The sequence below is a fragment of the Leptosomus discolor genome, chromosome 1 (assembly GCF_034619465.1).
Source record: "Leptosomus discolor isolate bLepDis1 chromosome 1, bLepDis1.hap2, whole genome shotgun sequence".
NCBI lineage: Eukaryota > Metazoa > Chordata > Aves > Leptosomiformes > Leptosomidae > Leptosomus > Leptosomus discolor.
In genome coordinates, this window is record NC_141391.1 from 120946788 (window position 1) to 120958965 (window position 12178).

Here is a 12178-nt window from a genome sequence, read left to right on the forward strand (position 1 = left end):
TAAGGGTCTGTCTCATGCATTAGTTGGATAAGATGAATTTTGATTTTTTTCCCCAAAGGAATTCAGTGCTTTTTAAGGAAATAAAGAACACAGTAAATAAGGACTTCACCAGGCGGCACAGCAATCTGCACTATGGCTTCACAGCAGAGAAGTGGTTCGTCCTGCAATCGGAGCACTTCACATACTGTCAAAATAAGCACTTCTCACGCGGTTTTCTTTCCCGAGACTTTCCTTAGCTGACACAACAAGCGAACACTGTTCTTTGTGTTCTTTCTCCTCCCCTTTCCTCAGCAGTCCTTTGGTATTTACCTCCTCTCATTTTGGATTTCCTGTCTACACCCTAGGGAAAGGATTTTCCTGTGAGAAACGAATGTCACACTGCTGGTCTGTTTGGATGCCAATAGACCAAGTCTATCCTCCATGTGAAGTAAAGCTCTCATCTACCTGCTATCAGAATAGTACTGCCCTCAGATTAAATTTTTTGTTCCTGATCCATTTTATTTGGAACTAACTTTAGAGAACTAGCTTTCTGGTCCCTAGCAGAGCTGCTATTTCCAGGTATTAAATTAAGATGGATACAACTGTTTCAGGTAAATGAAGACCTAAACTGGACTAAATCTCAAGATTAAAACCAAATATCAAACATTTTGAAAACATACATACTTTCTGTAGGGACCTGCATAGCACATATATTTTTGGTTGCTGTATTTGATGTTTTGGTCTGAAAGGGGAAGAAAAGCAAGAATACTTGGTGTCTCTTCTGCTCATGTACAGACAGCAGGGCACAGTACCTCCACCAGAAGCATCCAGATACGGTGATATTAAACACATGCAGATGTTCCTGAAATTACAGAAGGTGGTTTTTCATAAGGTGGGAAATCTTCCTGGCGATTCACACCTAATGACTCATGGAAATGAAAGCCACCAGCAGGACATGGGAGTTAAAAAAGCTCTGCATCTGAGCAGTGAAAGTCCCAGGAGATGTATCTGCTCAGGTGGCTGGGACCCAAAACTTGCTTCACCTCAAACACAGATTAGAGCTTTTGTCTTTCCCTGGTGACCAAAGAGATCAGTAAACCTTTAGCCTCTAGGCTGGATCATGGCCAATGCTGCCAAGCCCCCAGGCAGCTTGCTGACAGTCTTTGGAGGTGCTTTCGAAGGACAGAGGTGACACCTCTCTGTCTCTGCAGAGGCCAGAAGACACAACACAATTGCGCTGTAACGACAGAAAAGTCATTTCTGGAACATCACCAGGGAATGTGTTTGTGCGCTTGCATGCTCAAGTACAAGGTGTGCATGCTATATTGGGCATATACAGTACCAGCAGAGTGCAAAAGTCTGGCTAAAGAATATGGTAGGGTGTATTGCTTAATGTGCTTTTGTTTAGAGGTCTTCAACATGTTTGGTGCTTAGGATGTTGAAAATGCCTTCGATCTCTTTGCTATCCTCTTGTGGTATGTTATAAGAGATGCTAGATCGTTATGATTGCAACAGCCCAACTGTGGCAAACAACAGTCTGTGGCTTTGAATGGGTTGTACTATATTTCTTCAAGCTGTTATAGAGCATTGGGGAGTGTTTTGTGGCTTGTGGTATATGCAGAATGGGTGATTTGTAGACCTTTTGGGTCTAACCAGCTATTTACCCCCGTGCTGGCAAGGCACTGGGTTTGATGACCCTGGTGGCTTATTCCATGTATGATGTGTGGTATCTCACACTGCTCGCTATTTTGTGAGAAATAAATAATTGCCTTCATTGTATTCTCATTTTGAAAGTTGACTAAAAACTTCTTTTTTGCATACAAAAGTCTAGAGGTTGAACTCTGGGTAATGTGTTCTGAAAAGCTCAGAAAAGCCAGTACTCTGGCCAGTGCATCACCAGAGAGCTAGCTGGGATTCAGAAGAACACAGCAGAATTATGTACAACCGTGCTTCAGTTTAACCTTAAACCCACTCACTTTGCATTTTCTGCAATGTAACCGTAAGAATCTAAATCTAACTTAGTGATCATTCAGGGGACTAACGAAAGTCAGATTGAGACAGTACTTTAATAAAAGTCAGTCTCAGCTGTATAGGAAATTACGTGGAGCCTGCAGACACTTTAAAAACAGGGGAACTATCTGTGGAAGGCACTGTTTAGATGGTCTTGAACTTTGTCTCAGTTGCAGCCCAAAGTCATAATGTTAGAAATCTCTTAAGGTCATGCTTATAAATAGACTGTTAAAAGCCTTTTTCAAATAAAGACATAAGGGACAATCTTTCTCTCTCATCCAGACAACCCATTGACATGCTAAATCTAGTCAACAAAGCAAACGTGCAAAAAATCTGGTTTCTTCTAAGCAATGACATAGGTGAATAATGAAGTAAAGCTTGTTCAAGAGAGAGCGCGTGTGGGACACTGTAGTAATCAGAAGCATGAGTAAAGGTTAAGTGTGATCAAGCTGACCATACAATAAAGAGAAAAAGCAAACCTTCAAACCCAAGTGCAAGTCTCGCTTTGCCAAATTCAACTCTGTAGCAAGTAAATACTCTTATGTGGAAAGATCCAGTACAGTTTACTGAAGCCAGGTGGACCTGTTTTCTATTCTGACCTGGCCTTTCCCTGCTAATCAATGTTCATTTATATTTTCCACACTGAAATCTGAAGTTGCGTACTCTGTAAAAGATTCACCTGCATAACTACAGCTAGAAGCAGAGATACCTGCTTCTTTGCCACTGCCATAATGAGGAGATCCGTCAGAGCGTTACCACATTCTGAGCCGGTCAATACTTCTGCATCATTTCTCTCTGGCAGATGGACAGATGTTGTAACCTCATGCTGAATTTTTCTAATATAGAGCTTTCTGATTTTAGAGCAATCCCTTAAACATAAGGGGTTTTTTCTCTCATATCAGTGAGAACTTCAGAGCAGGAAACACCTTGCTTGCTTGGCACTCCAGGTGCCTGACTTCTGAAAACTCAGCTTTTATTCAGTCAAGCAGCAAATATTTATTTTGCTGGAACTTTCTTGATGCCTCCTCTGTGTGCTGCTCTGATGTCTTTCTGGTTTCGCTTCCACATGAACAATATTCAGCCACCTGCATGATAACTAAGCCTGTTATCAAACCCTCCACCTACACCACACATCCTTAAACAGCTTTGTATGTACTCTCAGTTTTGGGGTGGTGGCTGCTATTGTTTCAACTATCTATTCTATGAAGCCTAATTGCACTTTGCAGTTGAATCAAATGAAGGTTGGTTGTTACACCCACTACCTTCAGCAAGACTTCATGCTGCTGCCAGTGTCACAAGATGTGCATTTTCAGCACCCAGGCAAGCCGTTGCATTTATATCCCTTAGGACTACTCAACAGGACGCTGACCACTGACGGTAAGTTCTCAGACACACAAACCTCTTCCCATAAAACTTCTGAAGCTGCAGGCCACTTTATTCTATCTTCCTACAGTAAAGAAGCCCTGTATTTAAACACAGCATCTCCTTTTTCCTTGACAAAGGTAGAATCTGAGTACTACAGGAAAATGGCCTGTTACACTCTTCCTCCTGCCCTTTAAATCAATCTCCTCTCCCCAGCTAATTCCCTTTTCCAATTAAATCTGCCAACAGGCTGTTCTCTTTGCTGCAAGAGCTGGATTTTCCCTCACTGTAGATTCATAACTTTGTGAAACACAACTCTACATGCTTCAAAATTAACCTGTATTGTCAGTTAGCCCCAATGTGGTAAGACACAGCATAGCCAGAGTATCTTGGGGGAGGAGGGGCGGAATTTTTACCTTTCACTCAAAACTGCCATTTTTGGCAACGAGTAGTAGCTGTTTTCATGCTCTGGAGAGCTCCTGACAGTGGGACGCCCATGTTGAAGTTCCTGCTGTGTTCATCTGAGAAGGTCTAGAGTTAAAAACCTCTGCTCCAAGTTAGGCAGAACTACCTCTATAAGGTGGGATGCACCCTGTGTCACGTCAGTGTCTGATAACACAAAACAAACCTTCGCAAATTAAAACTTCCCACTAGCATCCAAAAGCAGACAACTGAGTTAACAAGAAAAATATGTATATATATATAAAAAAAAAAGTAGTATTTCAAACAGTTCTTTCACTCTAGCATGGAATAAATTAATTTCAAACCTCCAGCACTGCTAAGGAGCAAGCGTCATACTTCAGCAGTAACTGGTAGCAATGGAGTTCAGGCAGAAACCTTTAGGCTTCCATTGTTCATATGGTATTTCCAGACTTTTGGATGGTGCTTCAGATACAAGTCACCTGGGAACTGACTTGTGCCAACTTGGCACTTCCCAGCCTGTTCAGGTTTTTTTTACTGCCTTTGCTTCCTGAGCAGGGGCTAACGGGTGATGGAATGAGGACTGCTGCCCCTTGCAGAGCTTTGCAAAGTGCAGGATGGTGCTCTGAGCACAGCAGCAAGCTTTCCTCCCTGGGCCACGTGCCCTTGTAGTGCAGCTGATCCCGCACTGCAATCGTCTCCTTTAGCACAGCTTCTGAATGCTCACCTTAAGATTGGGCCAGCTCCCAGGCCAAGGAACAATCCCTGTTTACCTAACGACACCACTCTGGCCTAGAACAGGAATGTCCCTTCTTTGACCCATTTGACACAGGAAATTTATCAGCTTTGGACCTTTTCCACTTAAAACAGAGAGAGGCTTGCGTGAACTCCGCTTGCCAAGACCTGCTCCACGGAGCACACAAAGGAGCAGAGTGTCATGGAAATAAATGAGTTGCTTCCTTGCACAAGCACAGTGGTAATCTTCAGCCTGGCGGTCATGCCCTGGCAGGAACCTCACCTGGCACCTATTTTTGTCAACCAACAGGTCATAACCCGGAGGCAACACACTGTTGAGAACAGACAGGAGGTGTTCACAGGAACAAAGAAAACTGAATGCACGGGCAGGCTTTGGAAATCCCATGAAAGTTTTATCCGATGACTGGTGAGCAGATTGCAAAAACGCTTAAGTACTTCTGGGAAGTACCAGATCCCATAACTGCTCCAACTCAGGAAATTGCTTCATCATTAGGCAAAACAGCCATGCTACCTCTTGCTTTTTTCTCTGTGGCTTGATGAGCCTGCCTTCCTTTTCTGACCAGATCATGATTCCACATCCACAGGTGAGGTGGAGAGCGTCTCTGTGCCGATGTACTCACTGCATAAGGCAACTGTCCGGCACATAAGGTGTAATTTTGAGCTGCCTCAGGCAGGGAAGGAAACTCATTTTGAATTGATGGCCGTTGCTTCCTGGATGAGAGGTAGGCACTGCCACAATTCAGAAGAGAATGGCAAATCCCCTGTGTATAGCGAGACAACACAGGTGCCTGAGCCCAAGCCACGAATCCTGATTTCAAATAATCCCTTATTTCAAAGCTGAGAGCATGCACTCAGACTGCGAGAGCACAGGAAGTTTTGACACATTTTTGTTCTTGTCAACAGCCTTTCCTTGGCTGTTTGCTCTCTCCAGTAGGCTATGAAGCCCCTTTTTGGGCACCTGGACCAGAACTGGGAATTGCAGTACAAGCCGTGGGCTTTTAAAAGTTAGGCACATTGCAACTCTGTGTTCCCATGCCCGAGCTGCTGTTGTCTGTCATGGCTTGCACTGCAGTGTAGACGCACTAAGGATTCTCACAGGTGATTGCCAGCTGGGAATTTTCTAACTTTCAAGTGCTCAGTTCTCTTTTAACAAGCTTTTAAAAACACATCTTGATATGTTTCTAAGAAAAGTTTTGAAAAGTATGGAAATGATATAACATAGACACTTCAGAACTTAGTATGGACCCCTAATCCCTGGAATTAATGGTAAAATACACTTGTGAGCCAAAGTCACATCTCTGCTTTAAAGCATGAGGTACTAGTACTTCCCTCTGAAAAAGGTTCAGTGAATTTGTACAAGAATGTGCATTTCCTAACCTATGTTCAGTAGCCTTCGGTGAAACGTCCCACAAAATTCAGCATGAGGCATGCGTCCATTTACTGACTAGTTCATCCTTGGCTTTTGAAATTCATAACATCCCAAACAATCAAATGGAGCCCTTAAGTATATATTTTAAAGTAGTCCTGAATGCAGGTCTGTGTACCTGTTTCTATAACAATACAGTGCTCCTCAAGGAATAGCGGACAATGCATGGATCCTTACTGTGCTTCAAAAATAGGCAGTCTAGAGTAGAGCAAGCTTTGCCATTCAGTCATGCATGAGCTGGCAGAAGAGAGGAGGTAACAAAACCATCTGTTCTACCTAGCTGGGTCATCAACACGTTGTTCTCATAATTAGCCATACCCTCTGTAACCCTTTATTAGGCCAGCTGGCCTAAGAAATATTGGCATATCCTCAGAGCTGAAATGTGGAGAGTCCCAGTCAAGAAATGGCATCAGCTCACCTTCATAGCTATGTGGTAATCCTTGGTGCGAGTGACCCGCACTCCTTGAGTTTAATCATCATTTTCTGAAAGCTGGGGTCAGGACGCAGGACTTCATTGATGAAGACGTACTAAACCCTGTCTGGCTCAGAGCACACACACTGAGGCTACTGGGAGGCAGAATAACCATACAGACAGAGCCAAGTCACACTGATATTGTATGGAGTCTATTTGGAGGTTTGGCCTCAATTAGCATATAAATGAAGTGATACACGCAGCCACAGCTTGCCAGAAAATGAGACAGAATAATCTCCCCAATTTGGCAGCTCTCTAGAGCATTTAGTTTGTGAATGAAGAGCCAGGAACACTCTGAAGCCAAGCTGGGTCCGCAGCTTACAGCCAATTGACTTTACATGGTGAAAACAGGTCTTGAGAAGTCGTGAAGCAGACCAGCACTTTTTCCTCTTAAACTAAGTTTCTATTATAGGAAAGTGACTTTAAAGATTCTCATCATCGTTCCAGTAGACTGATAGCATTTCACCTATTGCATCCACAGGCCCAGATGAGCTGTGGAACGGCCCTCCTGCTGCAGGCTTCTGGCCATTAACAGAGTGCTTGATTTTATTCCAAGTAAAGGAGAAGGAACTGGAAGTTCACAGGAAAAATGATATGGAGGAGATGTGACCACGTAGCTGCTGAACTTAGACACAGACAGAAATTTTACTTACGGGTCTTTATTAGGGTAAAGAATAAGGAGACAAAAATAGAAACAAAGACCTTCAAAACTGGCGCACAAGAGCATAGAGGGAATGAGTAGCTGTATTTATTTGCATAGCCTATGCAAGCCTTTTAAGGTATTTCAATTAAGACAGAGGGAAGAAGGCTTGTGTTTTTGTGCAAATGCCTTTCACATTCGTTAGGGTTTAGTTTTCCTTCTTTAAATATTTTCAATTGTCAGGGGCTCAGCTCATACGCAAAAGCAAGGAAATCTAAGCACAAAGGCATGCAGATTTTTCCAAGAGCAGTGCAGTATTGCTCCTATAGCTACATAGTCTACTTTGGGGAGGATCAAATTGCTAGCGGAGAAAGCAAAACTGATTTAAACATAGGTAAAATGTAAAAGGAAAATCAGTGCTAGGCAAGAACGGCCTTTTTTCTTCAGGCATTTTAACTCTGGTTTAAATACATTGCCTTGAAAAAAAAAATCCATTCTCCATTTACATTTAGCAACCGCAGTCAAGCCTAGCTTGACTATACATGTAGCTGCATCTTGTCTTCTGTCCTGGGACAAATGCTTCTCCTCACTAAAGGGCTGGAGTTACAAGAAAGTCTTACAGGTCTCTCTTAAAATCCTCTCTGCATCTTTCAGTTAGCTTGTACTTTCTTTCTGAGCTGAGTTTGTCCCTTTCCCTCGTTTTTAAGCTCCAGTTTAGTGCTTTCCTATGATGCCGTAGCAGCTGCAATCTGGAACTGCACAGATGACTCATTCTTTGCAAATGCCCTGGGCTGCCTCCTCAGCTGGGGTGAGGTAGGTGCTGTGCTTCTGCACTCCTGCCCATTTTGCCCTGTAGGCATCTAAACACGTTGGTTCCTGGAAAAATCCACAAAGCCACTACCTGGTCCTGGACTTGCTTTAGCAGTCAAGTAGATACAATTCCATCTGCTGTTCACAAATAGGAAAGCTGATCTCAATATCCACTTTTTCTATGACATGAAATAGTCAACCTTAATGAAAAGCAGGAGTGACAGTCTGCTTGAGCAAGAGCTGAGAATTTCTACAACTTGAGTCAAAGAAACGTGTGACATCCAACTTGATTCGGTGCAAAAAAATTAGATCAATGTCACAAGAGAAGAAACACTGAAACATAAATACCCCTTGAATAAATAATATAAATATCCCCCTTGCCCATTTCATTAATGTAACCACCCCTCGGCAATCCGCTTTCCTGGTAAGACATTTCTGGCACAGCTATTATGTGAAGGGTGGTTTCTGATCTTGCACTCTGGAAAATAGCCCATTCAAGTTGCAACAAGGGAGATGTATTTCATTGAGGAATTAGCATTTGTTTAACACACCCTCACAAAAAGAAAAAAAGGAGCAAAGTGGTTCATCAAAAATGAATATAGCAGAATGAAATAATTCCATGAATCAGGGTTGAACCAAAGTTATGATGCAAATCTTCTAGTGACTCTTAACTTGCATCTGTTCAAATTAAAGGGCAAAACTACTCTAATCTTGTTAGGTCTTGCATATTCTGACAGCACCACCTGAACTGGAACAGCAACATAATTTTCCAGTTGTCTCCACACTGCTTTCTTGTGGTCAGAACCTAAGAGTAATTCTGACCAAAAAAAAAAAAAAAAAAAAAAAAAAAGGGCTGCTTTCCAAAATTTTGGCTTTGTAAATACATTTCTTATTCATGCTTCTAGGCCCATAACATCACCTCCAGGACCATGAACCTTTTATGACCACGACCTATAGCTTGGAAATTACAGTTTCTTATGAAATGAAGATATGAAGATGCTAGCTCTGTCCTGAACTCACCCACAAAAGGACCTGCACAGATTACTTCATTAAATCTTGTCTCTGTCTCTCTTCCCCTACCTCGAAAACACAAAAAGCAAAACAACACAGCTTAGTAGAGCAGGAACAATGAGAATTACATGGAGATTTTGCCTGGTTTATATTATCTCAGCACTGCAAGGTCCCAGCCCTGTTCACAGGTAAGGAGCATTCAGGGGGCCAGCTCCATTTGACCAAAGCCTTCTGCATGCTCCGTAGCAAAATGAGACCATGCAACACAAATATCATCGCATGGACTTAAGTTACTTGTCTCCAATAAGAAAAGTAATAAGCTGCAAAAGGAAGTCTGGTACTGAGCTACTGATACTCTTTATGGGCTCCACTACTGAGCACATGACTAATGACCTTCGCCACACAAGACACAGCCTGGGGACATGTGCACCTCCTTGCTGTTACACCACGGACAGGTGCCACAAGTCTCTCTCACCTGACACAGTTCCCAACCTGTGGTTCACCCCAATTTTAATTGCTTCCTTTGCTGTCCAAGGGCAGGGAAGCAGCAGAGGCATGCTGGCAGGACTAACACCATCTTCCTATCACGGGGGCAGCCGGTCACACAATCGCATTGGTCATCACCTTCCTCTGCTCCCCTTGATGGCTGCCAGAGCTGCATCCAGTCCTGACACCAGCTCCTGCCTCTGGTAGTGCTTCCAGTTAAGAAAGTGTACGTGGTGAACGGCTTGCAAGCCTTCACAAAGCCCCAGCTGTTTTTATTAAGGCTTTGTGTACCTATTGCTTGTAAAAATGAGCATTAAGAAAGGTCAGGAACAAGGCTGATTCCTCATTCAGAAGGAACTAATGTGCAAAACAAAGATCTCTGAGAAGCTAACAACATTCGTTGAGGTTCAAGCGCAAACTACAGAGACCAGCTGCAAAATAACAGTTGAATTTTAGCTATAAACAGACTGAGTTTTACAGGGGGTTTATGTATCTATTTTGGTGAAGTTATTTATTCTACAGGAAAAATGCTATTTATAAGGCCCCAGGAAGGCAGGGTGATGAGAGGAGAAGAGGAAGTCCTGCTTGTGTTGTTAGAAGAAGCTTCACTTCTAGACTCGGAAAGGGACTCTAAAATAAACATTTCACAAAGCCACAAATTTGGAGAGTCTTCAAGAAAGTCATAATGCCTTTTTTTTTTTTTTAAGAAAAAAAAATTTTCAGAGCTCTCCCACCAGGATATTTAAAGCTACTTTCCTGCCTTTAAAAGCACACCCTGTTTTTTGTTTCCTGGCTGGAGGTGGGGAAAGAACCCAGAGATACAGAAATTACAGCCAAAGGTAAATAAGAACAGTACGTGGTTTAGTATCTGCATGAGGCAGTGAGGTAAATGGAATGAAAACTGGATGGAATATAAAGAAGAGGAGAAGAGATAGACTGCCTAGGTCAAAGACTCTTTGAAGATTCAGACTAAAAACTGTTAAGACAGGAAAATCTTCTGAAGCTGTAAATTCTGCGCAGCCTTAAATACAAACTGTATATTTTAAATGAATTAATTTCACACAGCAAGTTGCTGTGTAAGGGTAAAGTCCACACTGAAACAAGGGTGGCTCTAGCTGAAGGAGGCTTCCAAATGAAAACAAGTGATATCTGTTACCTTTATCTAGTATAAAACAAACAAATATTAAAACATGCCATTTCTCATGCCATCCTATTTTGTCCCTGAGATAAGTCCATCATCTTCCATAGCTAAAAGTGAAAAGAAGGCTCTTTCGGTTTCTATAAAAACATTTCAAGTGAAAAACAAAAGATGAGGTATTTGGTTTTTATTCTCAGATTTCTCCAAAGCACAAATGATGACAAAGTGGTCTGGAAACCTAATCATGAGTAACTGGCACCCAAACAGCACCAAGACAGGAAACATTTCCAGAAGCTCTCAAGCCTGTAGGGCCCAGGGAAACCTGCGCAGCTTCACTGAAAGACCTTACTCATTCCTTCCAAAGATGAGTTTTGGGGCTCCAGGAGCCATAGGTTGTAAGTCTTAAGACTATGCCAGCCACTGATTAGTCAGTGACTTGGTTTTGTCTCCCACCATGGCCTGTTCCATAGACATTTGCCTATTTTTTTTTTAAAAAAAAAAAACAACAACAAAATTTTTAATCAGATTCAACAGTAACACAATAGCAGTGAGGTAATAATAATGAAAAAAATAGAGCATTCTTTGCTCAACAAGTCCTAGGGTGCTTTCACCCCAGTGGTTCAAAAAAGCCAGGCATCCATTCACAATGCAAGATGAACGTGACAATAAACATGCATTCCCCCTTCTGAAAGTTGTTATGAATCACCACATTATTAACATGTTATAATATATTGCTTCCAGGTGAAATTATACCAAAATTAAAACTATCAGCATGTCTTAGAGTTCACCCTACAAGATACCAGGCGTTCTGCTCATCTTGCTGCAAATAGTTACCTGGACCTTAATGGGAAAGATTAAGATATAGTTCTTCCTCATACCAGAGTTTTGCATCATAACTGTAGAATTTAATTTACAGTGTGCATATTTACAGTTTTAAGTAGCATATTTTGGCTTCGCAAGAACCAATGACAGCCAGTACAAGTCCTATCAGCTTTTTGCTTTCAGATCCCAATTGAAACAAATGCCCCATTATTTTTGCTGCAGAAAACAGCAAGCAGAAGAGCCCCTGCCAAAGGCAGGAATGCTTATAGCAAACCAGGCTCACAGAAGTTCTCCATTTTGCACATTCCCAGACTCAGTGCTGCAACAAGAGGTAAAACCACAAAATCACAGAAGTACCGTGATTTTGAAATTAAAGTGTAATGAGCTTCGCTGGTCAATAAAAACATTTCTGTACCTTTTTCTTTACTCAGTACTGTCATTTCTTCTGCACAATTAGATTAATTTTTCAGAAGCTAAAGCAGTCTGTGATGCATTTTCTGCTTTCAAAGCATCCGTGTAAAGGTAGGCATGTAGCTATGGTATTGGAAGAACACAACTGGGGACTGGTGAGACGAGCTCTAAAACTTCTGCCTTGCAAGATAAGGTTTTATTGTTCAATTCATTCCTTTGATTGGGGGGTGGGGGCATTGGGGGGCAATTTAGGAGATAGGATTTGCATTTAAAGAATTTTCTATTCTTTTAACACTAATTTAAACTAGTATTTAAAAATCTAATCTTATGTCCCTTTTTCCTCTGATTCTTGATCTTATTCTCTCTCGTATTAACCATGACCGAAGTCTTTCTTGTGTAATATACAAAAAATGTCACATATAAATTGCTTTACCT